Source organism: Homalodisca vitripennis, chromosome 7, assembly GCF_021130785.1.
Source record: "Homalodisca vitripennis isolate AUS2020 chromosome 7, UT_GWSS_2.1, whole genome shotgun sequence".
NCBI lineage: Eukaryota > Metazoa > Arthropoda > Insecta > Hemiptera > Cicadellidae > Homalodisca > Homalodisca vitripennis.
In genome coordinates, this window is record NC_060213.1 from 65,923,676 (window position 1) to 65,943,966 (window position 20,291).

A 20,291-nucleotide genomic window follows, 5' to 3' on the forward strand; every position below is an offset into this window, starting at 1 on the left:
CACGTAAAACCAAATCATCAGGTACTTACGAACGTATTTATATAAAGTTAAATAACCACTAGATATCAAGACAAAGACTACCTATTATTGGCTATCAGAAAATGACGACTTTAAATTACTTCATCTCGTTGGGTGACTCTAATTTATAAGTATTATTTAGTTGTCTGACCGTTACTTATTCTGTTTATCTAGTACAAAATTACTCCTGGCTCCAGACTAGTTTTAATACATACGTACATACTTCATTTTAATGAGGTATGGTCCGTGTTTGTGCATGTGCACGCGTTTTGGGGAACATTTAAGTGAAAGGTAGAAGCGTTGAGCCTTAAACTCGTTTTCCAGGTCAACGACCTGAAGCACCACTTGACCTGCTCGTTTGCCGTTCAAAACAAACCTAACTCGCCCCACAAGTTGCAGTTCATTGCTCGTTACCGAACGGTATGTGGTTAGTAAACAGTGGAAGTTGAACAAGTTTCCAAACAGGCAGGTATAAGTTTTTGAAGTACCTTTGTGCAAGATTAAATCTTGAAATATTTAAATATAGCGCCCAATTTTGTACTTGAAGCGGAACTTTTGAAGTAGGCCTACTGTGTTAAATTTCCCTATTAGTATAGGGAATACAAATGACGGGATACAAATCTTATAACTGCCAATTGTTTCAGTTGTAATTTGGCAATAAAATTGTTTCAGTATATCTTTTATAATTATTCATAACCTCAAGATTAATTTATCTTAGGAAACCATAAGTTTAATCGTAGATTTCCTACGAAATACTATTTTAATATTTTAGTACCTACGCCATTTAGTTTTTCAAGGTTTTAAAAGTTCTTGTAAATAATAAAACTTTAAACAAATAAAGATCCACAACTTCCTGAGTTTGATTTACAAATATATTTTATAAAAAATATATTTTAATTTTAATGTTGTGAAAACAACACAACCATATTTTATTTAGGGAATTGAAACAGATTTAACGAAATAAACTAATTTCAAAAAAATAATAAAAGTTTGTAATAATAAAACAATGATAACATTAAATGCCTAAATATGATTCGCTAAAGTTACCGGGAAACATAATATTCTAATTGTTACTTGCAACACAAAAAGTTTTCGTTTTGCAATGAAGGGTTTTATCGATAATTTCGTTAGTAATCAGGCTATTCAATCCGTTGCAGCGAGCGCGAGTCTAATTTATATAGGGCAATTGTATCCGCGTTTTATTCTTTTCGTGGGGAAGAAAAAAATAACAAAACATGACCTACTTTTGAATCCGCTTTGCCAGGATTAATTGGGGGGATATTTTTCGCCAGGCTAGTACACAAGAGCCGATATCAGCTGACCGGGTAGTAGCGGGGATTGAGATGAATCAATACGGCAAGAATGACCAATGAGAAATCTTACGAAATGACATGCGCGGGAGTTCCCGCAGCTTCACACACTTTTCGCGTTCGTTTCCAACACAACAAAACTCAGACGCTGCGCTCTGCTGGAAAGATCGGGAACTACACCTGGAACTGACATTCCAGTTGCAGACGATCCTTTTTATCGGGACAGACTGCGTGTGGAAAGCGTGGGTGTCAGTTTGTCGGTCGCTCCGTGCCTGTTATTCGTCTTGAGCATACAGTATTGTCTGTGGTGTGTTCTAACCGGACCCTCTACCCTGGAAATATAAAAACGCTGGTGTGACGTTTGTAGGTTAGTTATTTGTTATGGTGTAGTCAGTGTTTTGATGGAACAGGGATTTTTGTGAAGATAACAGAACTTGTGCTGTATTGGAAGCAATGACAACTGGATTGATACGAATTTAGGTGAGACATCCAAATTCATTATTTATAGTAGTAGTTTTATCATTTTGTAAAACAGTTTTCTTTGAATGTTCGATTTTATAATGGGGGTTTATTAAAAATGTAAAGAATGAACCAATAATATCCTAACCTAATAATTTACTAGGTTGATATGCTATATTTTATCGTATTGTGTAGAATGTCAGCTATTCTATTACAAAAATGTGTCATTGTCTGACTAACAAAAAAGGAAACCAAAGCAACAATACATAGGATGTAATACACGTGGTAATATTGTTTTACAATATCGTTCTATTTCAAGGTTATACAGTAGAAAGGTTAACTTCCATGTTTTTGTAGATTATGAAATTTTTAAAAATTGAAAAAAGTGTCTGTACTATAATTGAAGTTTTTTTTTTCAATTACATATTATTTCATATTCAACAGGCGAGAGCAAGTTAAGTTGTCAGAAAATAGAGCAAGTTAACTCGTGAAAAACAATTTTTCGTTTAGCATTTTGCGTTGAAAATGTCATCCCCTTGGAAGGTTCCCAATTTACTAATAAGTGGAGATGCATTTTGTGTAAACAAATAAAGAAGGTCAATAATATATTCCTATTATATTCATTGTGATCAACATTAACCGTAATTAAATAAATGATATGACTGTATTAAATTATATATATATATATATATATATATATATATATATATATATATATATATATATATATATATATATATATATATTAAACAGAGTAAACGTTTTAAGCATACACATAATTAACTAATGGCATCTTCATCTCTACGACTTCATACTTTTTAACGTTTATACACAATTAGTGACACAATACAACTTTTTTTGTACAAAAATAGAAAACTTTTTAAAGGGGTTTCCTGCAAATTTCATCTATTTCATTTAGGTGTTTAATATTATAATTGGGGTCTGTTAAAATGTATTAAATTAACCAATTGCGTATTTATTAGGCCGATAAAATATATTCTGTTGTATTTTATATGATACCGTTTATTGTTATTCAACTTACCAGAAGTTCATAAACAAAGTAAAAGTTAAAAAATGGGCTACAATTATTCTGAAGTTACTGCAAATAATATTTTTGTAGTCACAAATGGTTGTGACTCAGTATGGTTGTAAAAAATTACGAGTTGATATCACTACAATCGTACAATAATATGTGTTATAACACCTTGAAGATGTTCTGAGATAGGGTTTAGTAATTATTTAATTATTTATTTACATTATCTGACAATATACAAATGTTACACAAAATACTAATACACGTAATTAATGGCAAAGAACAGGATTCCTGAATAAAAATGGCAATACCAATTAGAACAATAAATAAAATACAATAAGAATTGTTAAATTATAGCAGTACAATAACAAAAGTGTAATTTTAACAACACTATTATGAATAACAATAACTACTAACAGTAGTAAATAACAATTCAAACTACACCATGCAATAAATAGCAGTAGGTAATAAAAATCATAATCCCCAGCATAAATTTCAACTATATCACGTAGCAAAAATCAATAAATAATAGAATAATACTTCTATAACAATTTCATAAAATAAATTCAATATGATTCAAAGTTGTTGGATAGCAATAGAACAGATTGGAATAATTTTCATTTAAGTTTTAAATTAGATATAGCCTACACAACCAATTGGGCGTAAAAGTAGGCCTAACTAGTGATTTGGAGGGAAAATTTTAAATATAAAATTCATAAATTAAATTAATATTAAATTACCCTATGTAAAATATGCTCTTGCTATAGAGACAACGATCAAACGTTGAAGGTAGACTGTTTAATGAACTAGAACAAATATTATGTTGATATTTTCTGTTTATAGACAACAGAACAAAGATAGAACAGTCGGAGTTGAACACAATCTCAAGAACAAATATCAGAACAAATATCGTTGTGTGCCCTCGTTTCACTGAGAAACGTGCATTCGAGAAAAGGAAGTTCATTTAAATAGCAAAGCCTCTAATTTACATTCATATCTGACTTCATTCATTCGTTGATTGTATTCATTAAGTTCCATCACCCTGTTGATTTGTTCATTTTCTAAATTAGTTCGTGCCTGATTTTAGAATATGTTTGCCGTTTGTGCCTTTCATTAGTAATTCAAATTTAGTTCTCAGTTATAAGTTTGATAGTAACTAAAAAACAAGTTATAAAGCAAATTATTCGAGCTTAAGTGATAATAACTAGAGAAAAATTTCAATGTTAATAAAATTATCGTGTTTATCTGAGGGCAATATGTTTATTTTACAGTGAGTTATGATTGGTCTCCGTGACGTAATCTTATATTCTAGTGTTTTGGAGGGTTTGAGGTGATGGAGTTTGAAAGCCGTTCTCACATTGTTTGTAAACCATTGTGACATCCTATTCATGATAGAGAAATTACAGAGAAGAAGACTGGTATATCCTCAGAGATAAGAAGTCTTCAATGGGACTTCGGTTAGTAAGAGAAATAAAGTCGGTTTTGTCAGTCAGTGAATACAGAGAGAACCCATATGGTTTTGAGCCATGTTAAGAGAGCCTGCGTTATTACCTATATTTAATAATTAGGTCATTAATTAATGATCCTCAGTATCAGTAGAACTTAAATTTTCTACAAAGGACACTTTCTTGCATTCTATACATCGCATATCATAGTAGCCGAAGTCCAGGGTCTCAGAGGAATAAAGGGAAAAGACAGAAGTTCCCGACGTTGCAACTTCATTACTTTGGAGAAGTTGGATGTCCTAGTCCGGCCGCTAAAGACAGGCAGTCAGTCACCAAAAAGCAAGTAGGTGATAAAGTAAAGTAAATATCTTATTTTAGCACGCTAAATCCTCCCTAACACTTGAACTTACTTCCGAATCGGCAGTGGCCGGGCTGGCGGGCTACTTGCAAGGACAGGATTGTTCAGCGGTCACCCACCCAAGCAGCAGCCAAGCTCGACCTTGCTTGGTTCGGTTATCTTGCTAGCAGCCGTGAACTGCAGCCTTTGTATGTGAACTGTTGAAGCTGCATAAAGAGGGACGCAGAAGTGACCTATCCTTGATCATTATAGTTTTGTGAGTGATCTTGCGGTTTGTGGTGTTGAAATTGAGGTTTGAGATCCACGTATATCTTAAGAATGTATATCTGCTGCAGTGTATTTTGTAAGTGAAAAGTGACAAGAAGATTTTGAGATCTGCTGTCTCAGCACGAGGAACCTCTGTAACCCTCATTGTGTACCAATTTATTCATTAAAGGAATTAACCCTTTTGATCCCAACGTCCATACATACGGACGTCTAATGTATCTTCATGAAATCCTGACGTCCATATATACGGACGACCATAAATTAATTGTTTAAAATTATAAAACTTAAAGAAACTTACACTTGCTATACGAAAAATGTCACAATGAGTCGTGTGAATTAAAATTTATGCAATATTTTACTAATGCTAACAAACATTGGTTGCGTTGTAACTTGGTGTACTTTATAATTATGTAAATCAGATTTAAATGTCGACTAAGTACGCCGTTAATTGTTGTAGTGTGAGCATTACATTTTATGCTATCGATTTCGACTTTTATTCCAGTAATCCTGAAAAATGTTTAATTCTTGGAACACGTATACATTTGTCAAAAATCCATATTTTATTTGTTTGGTGAGATACATAAATGAAATTTGGTGTACTTGCCAATTTTACAAGTAAATTTTACAAGTACAATGTACTGTACAATTATAAAAAGTGCACATGTAAGTTCCTAATGTTTATTTAGAGATATCTCTCATAAATACAAAATGTTTTAAATAGTGTTTTAGGCATGTCAATTGTATCATACGTATTGTAAGAATAAATATTGTCCACAATTTTATTAATGTATAGTTTAATACATTTCAGGCTGAATGAAAAGAAATTTAAATCTTGATAAAATGAGCAAAATAGTGCTGAAATGTTTAGCAGATAGATACAGTAAATCCTCAGGATTTTGGAAATCTGTTCAAGAAAACTGGAAAGTTACTTATCATACGGAAAGAAGATACATACAGTACATTAGATCGGTGGAGACTCAATTGAAAATTGGAACACGATCCATATTTTTTGATAAACCGTCTCTTAAGTCAATCGAGTGTTGAGTGGGTTGCCAACAGTTTAATATCGAACATGTCAGAAAGATAGGTCACCAACTGTCCAACTGCATTCTATCGTCTGGCCGTCCTTAAGGCAATGATTCAGGGGCTGAAGTTACTGAGCATTCCCGTTTCTTGATGACAATTACGACGTAAAATGAACGCAACATGTAACGTTTGTTTAAATAGTTAACACTATTTCGTCGATATTGAACCTTTTGAAGCCAGTGAGGCAAGTACAACCCTAAAGTCGAAGAGTGAAACAGTTTATTAGTGACAAAATTAATATCTGTGTACATTTAAACGCTAATGCTCTGAAAATATGAACTGTAGCTATTAAATTCCTGAATATTTGGATCAAAATGTTTGTTAACTATATATTACGTTTACAATAAAAACACAAGTGCTCATTGAAAAATATGACAGCCCATCAGAATTTACAGAATTCCATGACTCGAGAACAAAATTCCATCAACACATTGAGAAGCATGATCCTTCCACGGGGGCTGTAAGTGTCTCCATTTACTGTCGAGTAGGCCACAATTTCCAGGCGTGTTTACCCGGGTACTCGGGGCGTGTCGAGGGTCGGCGTTGTGAGTGTAGACTTTGTGCCGCAATTAAACCGATCTGGAGGCCCCCTCCCGCGATCTGTCGCCAGACACTACACCGGTCACGTGACCACTCTCGTCACGCCAATCATGTCACAGCAGTTGGTCTCATTAGTCAGTACAGAATCATAACATCACATTCACTGGAGATATGTTCTATGAGAGGATAGTGTTGTTTGCCGATACGCCTCACTGGGATTGAATAGAAATACTCTATTCATAACATTGTAAGTTCAGAATGGCGTAATATGTAGTTATAATATTACGTCATAGTTTGTTAACAGTGCTAATGAGTTCTGTTGGACTTTACAGCTTGACTGATGCTTCGTTTGCAGTTTTATACCGGCCACAGTTTGGTGGTTCTCCTGAGAAACTAAGTGATATGAAGTTGGCATACAGAGTAGTTTTAGGTAGATGTTATAAAAATCATCATTATGACAAGATTTCCAAAAAAATGTGTGCATATGAAGGTATGCGAAGGCCGATTATGATCTCTAGCCCCTGCACTCCAGCGTGAGCATTTCGTCGTGAACGCAATCTAAGGCCTTTGTTAGGTCATAAAGACCTGATCGTCTTTGTGAGCCTCTCAGATATTTCTACAATAAAATCGACAAAACTATGGAGAACATGAGATGTTTGCTTCAACATCCGATCTTCCTGATCTGAAACCGAACGGTTTCACAAAATCATGTATTAAAAAAATAAAAATAAAATAAGCTAGTTCAGAAAAATTTTATAATATGAATAAAAATTGGTACAATTGAAATCGGCCGATAGTTTGTTAGGTTATACTTTTTGAATATTGGCACGACTTTGAATACTTTAATTACCAATAGAAGTATGACACTATCAAAAGAGGAATCAATAATTTTGTCAGTAGGCATGAAATGTACTGGTAACATTGTTTTAAAACCCCTCTTGACATGTCAGTGATATAGTTGGATTTTTTTAAATCGTTGGAAATTTCTAATCAGAAATTCGTATTAAGCTGTAAATCTACGTAAAGACATTTCATCCTGTGACGTCCTAAATATACAAGAGTCGATGATGAAATATTTTAAAGGATTGGCAAACTCCAAAAGGTGAATCTTAAAAAATATAATTTTCATCCTGGCTGTTTGATGTTTAAAAATAACTAAACTAACGATAAATCAGTATTAAGAGAAATGAGAATTATTATCTACGTTGAAATCATAGTATGAGGTTACTTAAACTAAAGATACTGTACGAATGTTAATGCTGTTCAACTGTTGATACCAGTTATGTAGAACATCTTCATATAAATAATTTACTGTCTCAATCCAAGTTTCTAGGCCACAAGAGGAAGTTAGTATCTGAAATGAGTTTGGGAAGGATCCAACCCAGACACCAATCCGAAATTGGTGCATTCTACTTCTGGAGTGACTTCCTTGTTGAATCCTTGCCAGTAATGGAGGGCGTGGCTTCGTTGTTGCTTCTTGTTTGATTCAGGATATTGCTTCTTGGTTCTTTGCTTTCAGCAACTAAAGGTGCATGCTAAGTCAGTTTTGGTCTCACCACCATGAGGTACCATCTAGCGATGCCACTGGATTATCCATTTGCTTAATGTAAACTAAAATGTGCCATGCAAAATAAAGTTATATGTGGACATTGGAACTTCAAAGATTTTTTAAATAAGTGACTAAAATACAGAAACAACTCAAAAAACGTAAAATGAACCAAAATGGGAAGTCCTTTTTCTTAAACCGCTATCTTATGATCGGCCTTAAATGTTTTTGAATGCATTATTTAGTCTTATAGTTTTAGAGAGTTATCGTAATTTATCTAACACTTGGAAAGGATTATAGCAATTTGACGTAGCAAGCAATATAACTGTATAGTTTCCAGCTTCTTCCACTTATTAGACGTAAAACAGTGTGCTTCTTAGTGGAATTGTATGAACATTATTTGTAACTACGAAATGATAATGTTACTGTGTTACGTAGTGGCATGGGTTTTCAAGCCAAAAAATACTGATAAAACTAGTAATATTACTGTCTATTTTCATTTCCAGATACTTAGTCTTGAAATAAAATGAAAACCATACAACAGACAAATTGACTACTGATAAAAAATATCTCAGAAACTGAGCCGATATATAGTTACCTCATATATGATCAGCAGCACACAAAGAAACATATTCAGCAGCAACGTGTTTGACAGAGTCAGCAAGTAGGTAAATCCAGATAAATAATCGACAACTGCTGAGCGTCTAATGACAACAGACAAAAACATAATGGCATAACTACTCACATTTGCTAGACACACAACTCCAACTTGATATTATGAACCACGTTAGAAGACAGAGTCAACAAGTAGGTCATACTAAAGTATTGACCGATACCTGCTGAGTGTCTATTGACCACAGACAACAACATAATGACTACCATTTGCTACACACACAATTCTAACACGACATTATAAACCTCATATTTTAAAAGACAGAGTCAGCAAGTAAGTCAAGAAGAGAATTTGACCGCCATTTGCTGTGTATCTATTGACCACAGGCAACACCACCATCTCTCGTACTAGCCATTTTCACAATATTACTTAAATGTTTCGTATTTTTGTAACAAATAAAACATAATTAACTGACCATCTTTAGGAGATTTCCCCTCTTCCACTGTTCAAAGCTTACTGCAAAATACCCACCAAGTATTCCTGTGGTACTGCATAAATTAGAGCAAAGCAAAATATATTGTAGAAAATACCTGATAAATATAGCCTACTTTCCAAAAAATTATTAGTTGCAGTGAATTAAATCTAAAATTTATAATATACAAACTGATGAATCAACGATGCTCATTAAGTCAAGGAAAAGTTAATCACAAAGACTAATATTTTGAGATTCAAGGAGTACCTTGAAAAATGAACTAATTGAAAACAATTTTCTAGAGATCTGAAACAACAGAAAATATAGCTAGCCACGAATGGCTGCCAGATTAGGACTAGAAGCCTTATCTACGTTGAAGCGCGAGTAAATTTTTTTTAAACTCACTGTGTGATATTCATACACCCAGAATAAGAGAGAACCTTAATTAACTTAGAGGTTCAAAGGAAAAGTAAATGTCTAGAAACACTCCTGCACGCAGAACCCTCCCTTTGTGGAAAATACTCGTGCAACCGTGTAATACTCTCTTTTACTTGATATATCTGAAATTTAAAAACATAAGTTTAGACAAGTTACAGATAATTATTAAAATTTTAAATTCAGGAACACAATAATAACTTACTGAATACACTGACAGTACTTATGATATAACTGTATTGGAAATACAAACTGGTCAAAGAGGAATATGGTCTTTAGCTGAAACAACTGAGGCTTCAAGACAAACATCAGCAGAGTGGCAGTGGAAGTTGATAAATCAGAGACAATATGGAAAATTATAAATGTAGAAAAAGTAAAAAAAATTGAACTCTTGACCATTCATAGATATAGCGAGCGAATATACGGGTATAAGCAAACAGGTCAAAATTGAACAGAACACCTCAACAAATTTCCTATCAAAATTACTGAAGACACAAAACCAACAAACCAACTGTGTTCAGAATACTACCATGACTAAACCCTGGTATTGTAAATATAATATTGCAATTGCAACCCAAAATCTAGGAAAGCGAAAAAAATATTCTAGTAACAGAAAACTAAAGAACAGCTAGACACGACTGTTTTCACAAAACTGTGAAAATATCAAAGTCTTTTTAAGTTGCAAATATTCAACTGATCCTTATAATTAATATTTCAAATAATAATATACTTGTTTTCCTTTAAGTTTTTTTTCTATCCAAAACGTTAGCAAGGAAACACTTACTAACCACCTAACTAATGGCCAAACTAATCTGACACATATTTTAATAAATTATGGAAAAATTCGTCCTGAAGCTGATTATTCCAACACATTAACTAATTAATCACTTAATCATTTCAGCAGTGGATGTATTTCGGGAATCTCGAAAAAAATAGCTCTCATCGGCCAGTTTTAATTCTTAACAGGAGGAAGGCTACACAGGTACTGCCATCTTTGATGGTTACAGCCTTGATTTCGACTGCTTAAGCGAAGTACATCTTTAAGAAAAACTCATGAATATTGGTGTATTGGGGTTATGCTAAACTAAAATGGTTCAATTAAACACTAGTAACTGTATACGGCAGAACAAAGGGTGGTTGGTATACCACAAGAATCTGTACTAGGTCTAGTTTTGTTTATTTCATACAGATTTATGTGATCTGCAGCACTTCAGCCACCGCAAGTGAGCAATCAGAATCCTCAAAAACCTTTCATAAACAGAATCCTGTTGACAAGTCTTTACAGAGTTGAAAACATTTATTGTAGTGAACATAATGAAAACTGTATATTTCCTTCATCTTAAGATAACTGACGTAGTCAAGTATTGGCGCACAAAACCTCAGCTACAACAGGCATGGCTCCAGCTATGTTTCCCTATGCAATGACTAACATTCACAAAAAAAGAAGCTATCTTGAGTAGAAACAAAATTATAGAATGTCCTTATAGAAGATCTGAGGTCGACGTTTAGAGGTACACTTTGGACGACAACTGTAGTAGTATCAGCTGGGTTTACTAACTCAGTGAATTTTATCAACAAACTGACATCACGTTTCTATTTTTAAAATACCTTTATAACTTTTGTTGTTATCTCTGTGAGAATGAATCAAAACAGTGCAATTAGTAATAAACAAAAGAAGGCTTTAAAATACTGGATTTTTACCCGGTGTTTTGAATTTTATTAGATTAAACATTACTTACCTAATTCATATTGGTTTCTTTCCGAAATCCATCTTAGAATAGTCAGAAACTGAAAAAAATAGTAAATTTGAATATTAATTTTGACCCAAATCCGCGAGTAGGCCCTACTATATAAAGGCATTCTTTATATGGAAAGCTGCGTCGAATAAACATGTTTGAATTATACGAGTATAAACTGTCCAAGAATAAGCTTTTCTTACTTTCAAGCATATAAAATATAAATTTTTCATTCTACGTTTGCCAGCATTTTTTGTCGAGACAAACAACTTACTGTATTATTCAAACCTCCCCCTACATCAGAATGAAGTCGGCTCCATCTGCCCGAGGGCAAGGGTTATATTACGAAGGGTGCTTTCCTTAAGCTCGTTTAGCACACTCTTCTCTCTTCCTGCACTCGTAAAGGTAAACCTGCTGTAATTACAATTTAAGAACTTTGTTAGGTGTCTTTAAATTTAGAACCTTCCTTTTTAATATATGGACAAAGTATAAAGGAATAGCAACCAAGTTACACTCCGAATCAAAACAATAGAATACATTTTCAAAAATAACGATTTTCATATCACACTTTGGTTATATCTGTAAATTCGTTTTTATGACCACTAGAGTAAATTTTTATATCAAAAAAATATTATTTGCAAATGAAATTTACCATCGTTCAGTGAAACAATAATCAGTAACACTACGTTTCGAGATCTGCAATCTGATCTCTTCTTCAGGTAAATAACTAACCTTACACATAATTACAAACTAGGTAAAAAATAAACAAATCATACCGAAGCGTTGTGGCACGCCTAGTCAGGAATCACAACCACCATGATGTGTGTCAACTTCATTAACTCTAAAACATGTACTTAATAAATACTATACACAATAGTAATCATTAAAACTGAACTACAGAATACAGGTAACAATACGTCTGCATTCGTCTACCAACCACCTACGACTGAGTCGTATCATTGATGTGTCGTGGCAGTTTATTGGCATTTAGGCGATAATTTTGTTACGCGTCAGCATTTCAGTGGACTAAAAACAAATGACGCTTGTTCTATCAGCCAGATTAAATTTGCCAAAGGGACTTTCCATTAAATAATATCTCAAAAGGAATGAAGCGATTCGAATTTACTTAAATTATTAGTTTTTAACATAAACGGCAAGTAAAACATAAGAAAGAAAGGGAAGGATCAATTTTAAATGGTGTTTGTACCCACAATACATACCTCTGTTGACTCATCCTAATCTCACCCTTGGGATAGGTGGGAAAATCACCTGACCCCGAATAGCCTGTGGAGGTAATTTCGATCCTTTGAAGTTGGGATTATTGCCTCAAGGAACTGTAATTCTCCGAAGCCGCCAGGAGTGAAGCTCAAACTCATCAAGAACTGCCCGCTGTGAGACAACAATACTCGCGTCAAATGATTATACAAGAGTTGAAGACGATATTACTGTCTTACTGTCTATTACTTATAAGTTGCACTTCAAGTACAGAACCACCCTCAATGATTAGTTGTCTCCATACTTTGTACTTTAGCAGCATGCAAACGTCCAACCGGAGTATGATTCACACAAGCCATTTCGTCTTTATTTAATGCTGAACAATACTAATGTGGTAAGCTCCAAAGAGCGTCATATAAAGCCGCAACCAGCATTATATAAAAGAGCAACGAACATCATATAACTCTAACCAGCATAATATAAAGTTCCAAACAGCATAATATAAAGCCGCAACCATTATCATACATAACGGCACCATCATATAGCCTAACCAGACTATCAGAGAAAGAATGATAGTTTTTGCCCGCTAAATATTGGCTGTGAACGAAGTGAGCATAATTACTTCGATCCGAAATCTAAGGGAGGCTCGAACAACCTATTCAATTAATCCAGTTACGAATTGAATTTTCCTGCGGTCACAAACGTCCGTCGAATTATGAAAGTGCTGTAGATAACACTTCTCAGTAGACGCCTCGCAATACCCGTTCTTCGTCGTCAAGAGGAATCAATTTCCAAGCGTGAGAAATTTATTTCTCGACAACTTGAAACGAGATATTGTTAACGGCCGGAGATGAGTTCCAGGGTATTGGGTTTCTACTGGAGATTTCTAGAAGATAGAATACTAGCAGTTATTCCAAACTGTGAACTTTGCAGGAATTTATCGAAGTATAACAATAGTTTTATGTTAATTCCTTTCATATGGTAAGCATTCCTTTGTCAGAATCTATGGTGTAACGTAGATTTACGTAGAAGAGTCCATGTCATTGTATGCAGTAGACTCCGATAAAAAGGTTTACAGAGACGAACTTAGAACTTAAGCATTTATTCGGTGCGCATGTCGAGGTAGAATGTATCAGCACACAACTGCATGTGAACGCATTTATTTCAATATTTTCCATATTACAGGCACGAAGGAACTCTGAAGTAACATGATCGTTTCTTAGTACACAGTTTTAGTTTTAATAATTTGTTGCACATTTTAATGATTCTGTAGGTTATAAATGTCAGTAACTAGACGTAATGAATAAATTAAAATTAAAAGGTTTTTCAATTTGCCACGCACACCATATAGAATGTTGATAATAATAATGAAGTACTTTTACCGTTAATTTAAATAATTCATAATAAACACTACGAATCATATTAGGTAATTATACAATGTCTTAAAATACTTACATAGGGTGGATTCTCAATGATAAATGATAACAATGAAAGCTACAACAATTTACGTGTAGCATATTAAAATAATTTACCACGTGTGCTGACCGATAATCTTAATTATTTCATTATTTTTCGAAGTTTAAATTTCTATGACTCCGTTAAAAAATGTCATGACGCAGAATATTCGAGGTCTAGAAAAATGCAAGCTTGGATAGAAAGTCGCTCATAATCTTCGTGGTGTGAAAAAATATCGGTCTCTTAAGTTAAATGTTGCATAATTCATCGCACATCTCACCGTCAGCAGCATTAATCCGGGATTTGAATACCCGAGAAGCGCACTTGTAGAACATTTTACTTCGGCAGGCTTACTTTATTTTTAAAAACTCTCCCCCCCAATTACAAACTAGCTATCGTAATGTTTAAATTAGGTTTTACATGTATTGTACAACTTCAAGACAGGATACTGGGAGATGTAGCCGCTCATTTCTAAGACCACTATAGAAAAATACTAAACGGTTAGCAGAGTAGTGTGTAAATGATTTAGTGAAATTACTTTAATTTACGGAAATTGGATTGGCAACTTAAGATTCAAAGGTAAAGTAGTCATAAAAACTTATATTTCCTAAAAATGAATACATTTATGAAAAAAATCAACAAGGAATTGCGAGATTTAGAGTAATAATTTATGCTTTATAAATCAGGCACATGGAAAAACAAGTGAAAGTAAGGAAACGAACTTTTAAATGTTTCTTACGAGAAAAATGTTATATTTTAAACTCTGCACTTAATTTAATTTTATTATTATAAAATAGTATAATTCACTGATCATTCATATACATACTATAAAAACCTATATACTTAAATAAATCGATTTGTTACAAAATTGCCTCATACTTTTTGTACAACAATTTGTGGAGTGAACACATTTTGTATATTTTTCCTGAGTTCGATAAAAGAAACCTAAAGGACTATAACTATGCAATTGACATAAAATAACCCATTCGAAACCTAATTGCACCACTTTAACAAAGACAGGAGGAAAAGTTCCTTGCAGCTTCTTTAGAGGCAACACACCTTTTAGTAAAAACTTGTTTCAGACTCAATTCAACAAATTTTGCCTTCCAACACATTTATTACACCAGAAAGAAGAAAAAATACTATTAGATTGTACAAATAGGCCTTGCTGGATTTAATTTAATTTAGATTTATTGTGAATGATTAAGAATAAAATAGAGTACATGTAAAAATAAGACAAATAGAATATTTTGGAGAAGGTATCATAATAGAATCATGTTAAATCCTCATATCCTTATAATGGGAACAAAACTACTCTGAAGGCTACGACACGACATTATGCTAGGCTGCATGTAGCACGATACAATACTGCATTGTCAGACGTAGTTGTCGTGTCTGAAGGGTTGCGCGTAGTTGGTGGAGGACGATCACTGGAGTAGATTACGAACTGCAGTGAATTACTGATCCGTGGAGACGTGCCCGAGAACTGAGTCCAACCCCAACCATTGAGATCTCGTGACATGAATGACAACAAACCAAACGTCCAATTACGAAAATTGACGCATCTCAAGACTGGTGTAATATTTGTTTTTAAATTGTCAATACGATTTTTTTTATGATTGAGGTCTCTGATGGGGAAGTCGGAATAGTTTGGGCTTGAAAAGGAATGTATTAAATTTATTTTCCTGTTACGATTGCAACTTATTTAAAAATTATGTTAAGGGAGGGAGGTAAAAATAACAGTATTTAATGTTTAATATTATTAACTACATTCTAGGGATACAAATTAATCCCTGATATAGTTCGTTTACAAATCTAAAAGACCTTTTATTTCAAGGCTAATTTGAATCCATATGGAGGTCAAATGTCCAACTAGTTAAAACACGGATGAAGACAATGCATTGATAAAAACATTATATTGTTACGGCGTCTGTCGGATCTTACTTAGTTTATAATGTATTTTTCATAACATCAGATTTTAAGTTAGCATTTGAATTTCAGTATTTGGAAGATGCAAAATACAAACATCAAACTTGCGAGTATTGTACAACAAACCGTAAAATCTGTCCCTCTTTCATCCCAGTATGTCTGATTACAATAGATGCGTTTGCCTTTTATTTTATGTCAGTTCATATAATGTCCTAAACTACCTTATTTTTATCTTTAGAATTGTGTTAAGACTTCATCTATGGAGAAATAAAGTACTATTAAATATGGACACTCTTCTCTCCCTTTAAATGCTTTGAATTCAATTATGTTTGCTTCACCAATAAATTATTTCGCAAGGTACTGGTAATTGAAGTGTATTTTTAATTTCATAAACCTTGAAAATTGTCATATGTTATGTCATATTTCATCTGGTTGCATTTCATTCCACCCTTGATCTCGCAGCTAAGGAAAAATTGGTTTGATTTTGGATCAAAGCATTATCCAGATCCAGGCCGTCCAACGAGATGAAGATGAGGTTGCCCTACCTGCCTCAGGCCAAGGGTTACATTACGGGAAATATATAGGGTTGAAGGGTGGTTGTGTAGGGGGCGGGACGGGGTTCTCTTCTCAAGTCTCGTTTAGCGCATCCTTCTTCCCTTCTGGAGAATTAAACGAGGCGTAATTGCTACACTTTATGAGCTTACCTGATGTTGGGGTTTGTCGGTGAATAATTTTAATCCAAGTTTAATGACAAAGTTTACACGCAAAAAAGTTTCAAACTCTGTTCTTCTCTCGTCTTTTTCACTAGCGGGAGGTTTTAAAACTCCGAGAAGCCGTTGAAACTCGTTAAAGATTTACCTATTTAAATACGTACCACGAGGAAACTTATTTACAATGAGTAGCTGAGCGTTAGCAAAACCTTGACACTCGGGGGACTGAAAATTTCACTTCTTGTCTGTCTGTCCACACGATATCTTTGAGAACGAATTGAGCTGCAGACTTGATATAACAAAACTTGAATATAATAAGAAGTTTCATTTCTGTATAGGCAACATCGAGTTTGAAGATGATGATGCACTACCATGGAATGTAGTTGAGCATTACGGAAGCTTAACATTCTGTGGACATCGACAACAAATTAACCAATAGTCTTGAAGATTTATATATTTTGCTATCAATAAGAGGGCCTGTATTATTCTTCTTTTGTCTGATTGCCTGTTTTCCGCAGGATACCTCGAGTACGAATTGTGTCGTGGACTTGAATTTTGCACAAACGACTATTTATATTCCTGCGTATGCAGCAACGAGTTTTTTCTTCTATGGCAATTGGCTGAACGTTAGCGTAGCCTAACTATCCACAGTATATGTCTAGAGCAATAATTTCATCTGTAGACTTTATGTTCTGCATGCAACTTCGATGATGGCTCTCCATGGGATTTTACTGAGCATCATCGAGATTCAGGGAGTTGGTAAATTTCTCTTCTGTCTGTATGTCCGCAAGATATTCGAGAAATAAATGACCTAAAAATTTTGCATCCAACCTCTAGCAAAGCCTGTTACGCGACATGGTTTGGCGTCCTGGTACCTTGTAAAATATTAAGGACAGAAATTGTTGTTTTAAATTAGGATTAACGTAGACTGTAATAAGAAATCGGAATAAAAATTGTTATTATAGTCAAATGACAATATCGTACAGTTTTAATTGTGCGGAAATGTTTCCAACAGATTTTACCAGTTTTTTCTGTTCCACAACGAAATTGAGGACGAACAAAAGCTCCAGAATCCATCCGTCAGGAGGTGTTACAATCCCATCAATCTTGCTTCGTTTCACAGTCTTGAGATTTGTGGAGTTCTAAGGCGTTCCGTCTTAGTTACTCTTGATCTGCTCCAACTTGCAACGTATTTACACCGTTGTCTATTTGAGAATCCTCAGTTATTTGCAAAGGTTGCATGTATTACACAAGGTAGTAAACTTATGGCGTTAGTTCCTATTATCATAACAATGGATGTGGGAGAAGTGAAATCAGTCATATGTGTGATATCGTTGGAGAATTCTAATGAAAAGTGTAATATTCAACAATTAGAACTTTTATAGCTCAATTGTTCAATACTGATGGGATTTGGCATTACAAGAGGTTAAAAATGCGTTCATAATACAATAATGTTCATTGATTGCTATACTTATTTTACCTATAAAACAGCGTAAATAGAAAGTTAGGAACTAATTGAAATCTACGTCAGACTACTCTTAGACTCTAGGTTAGGTTAGGTTAGGATAGGCTAGGCTAGGTCAGGTTAGGCTTAGGCTACGATAGGCCGCATTACTATATAATTGATTTCTAGTGAGACAACCTTTACATAAACCCTCTTACATATACTGTACTGTAGTAATTAATTCTATAATAGCAATAGCTGAATCAAAGTAGCCTTGTAGACATTTAAAAGTGCCCGGTTTAGGCCCAATAAAACCTGCATTGGTCATCTAAGAACACCCTTTATATTTTGTGTTTTTTCAACTCACCACTAAATTTTGTTTCTGGTTCCGATATTTAATTTATAGATAGATGTAGGTACACAGCGTAACGCTTAACGGGTGAGCAATGTTTCAAAAATTAGTTCAGGATATTGGAAAAGAAAAAATCGATTGCAAAAATTTTCTGAATTGTTTTTTTGTATACCACCCGTCAGTCTATATGTGTTTTATGGGAATCATATTTTTTATTTTTAAATGGTTTAAGTTAAAGCTCTGTAATAACCGTAATAAATCGATTTAAAAAACGGCCAAGAAATTGTCTGAGTTATTATTTTTAATCCAAACATTCTCATTATTGTATCGGTATATCAGTAAGTTCAGATATCTTTAAAATGTTAGCAAAAATATTATCAAGAGGTACTAACTTGTTATACGATCAGTAATCAGCAATGCTTTGGTCTAAACATATGTTTTATCCAACAATGCGTATTGGCTGAGCGTTAGTGAAGTCTATCACTAGAGGGCCTGGAATAATTTTGTGTCTGTCTGTCTGTCCGCTCGATATCTCGCAAACGAATTGAGCTGTAGACAATATTTTCCATGAAGCTTAATTTCTATTTAGGCAATATTGAGTCGATGAGGGTGCATGACTCTCCATAGGATTTGTCTGAGCGTTAGTAAACATTTTTACAATGGTGTTCTGGGTGGGTACCTCTGGTGGGAACGAGAAAATCTAAAATAATTTGGAAACAAAGAGACTAAAATAGTATGACATTTTAACATGGAACATAGTAAACATAGCTATAGTATGTAGCTATATATTTGAAAAAATACATGCAAATTTAGATAAGCGTGTTACCACAAATATGACGTACTACTACCTCGATTTTAAATGATTGTGTTACATGTGAAATTTTAAAGGAAGTACAAAAACTAAGAAGATATTTTTATTTCACAAGGGTAGGTCGATGCAGACATAGTTTTGTTTATGAAATCAAAATATTTTTGATGACTCAATTCAAAATAAGTATCTTAGGTACAGCATTTTCATTCATAACGGATTAAATATTTAGGCTCCATAACAATTTGTTTGGTAAATAAACATGCAGTTATAAAATAATCGTAGTTAAACTTGACTTAATTTTGGAGGATCTTGTCTTGAAAGTATCTTTGTAGATAGTTAAAAACTTGGTTGGTGTTTACCTTTGAAAGTCTACTCAGTAGTGTACATTATCCACCCTTTTGTTATAGGGAACTACGAATATACAAACCTTAATATAAATGGTATAATATAAGAAGTTACTTGGAGCCCATTGTCTTCTACAGCCCAAGGTGTACAAAATATTGGTTCCTGAGCTTAAAATGCTGCATAATTCATTTCGCACCCCACCGCCTCCAGGCAACCGAGGCAAGGGGTTTAAATTGCGAGGAGGGAGCTTTTCTCAAGTACTTTTAGTTTAGTGGGCTCAGCTCCTTCACGGAATGGGACTAAACCCCCATAACTCTCAAAAGCTTTTGCCCGGAATAATAGGAAAACTATTTTTAAGGAGCATAATGATTTTACGAAGTTTGAAAGTGTATGCCGTGAAGAGAATATGTTTTACTACATAAAAAATGGACAATTGGCTGTAATTGGGTTACACAAATAAAATTACTATACCTCTATGGCTCAAGTTTGTTTAGTTTAGTTTAGTTATAGAGTTAATGTATTTAAAGAGCAAAATTTGAGTAGTGTTTTCCATTTTTTTATGTGAACCTAAATGAAAGATCTTCTTAATTTAATGATAAAAACATTAGTGGCGTATACTGAAAATAATTTTAACGACGGGCGGGAGGGGGGAGGGTGACACACTGGATGGTGTAGGGGTATATAATACCCTCCGAAAATAGTGACTCGAGAA

The 20,291-nt window shown here is 34.0% G+C and overlaps 1 protein-coding gene across 1 annotated transcript in view; it reads left to right on the forward strand.

Moving 5' to 3' along the window:
• Nucleotides 1-1,458: 1,458 nt before the first annotated feature.
• LOC124365946 overlaps nucleotides 1,459-20,291 on the forward strand; it is a 255,781-nt gene continuing 236,948 nt past the window's right edge. Inside the window, exon 1 of the mRNA XM_046822091.1 lies at nucleotides 1,459-1,808. The gene's annotated coding sequence lies outside the window, so the exon portion shown is untranslated. The remainder of the gene's footprint in view (nucleotides 1,809-20,291) is intronic.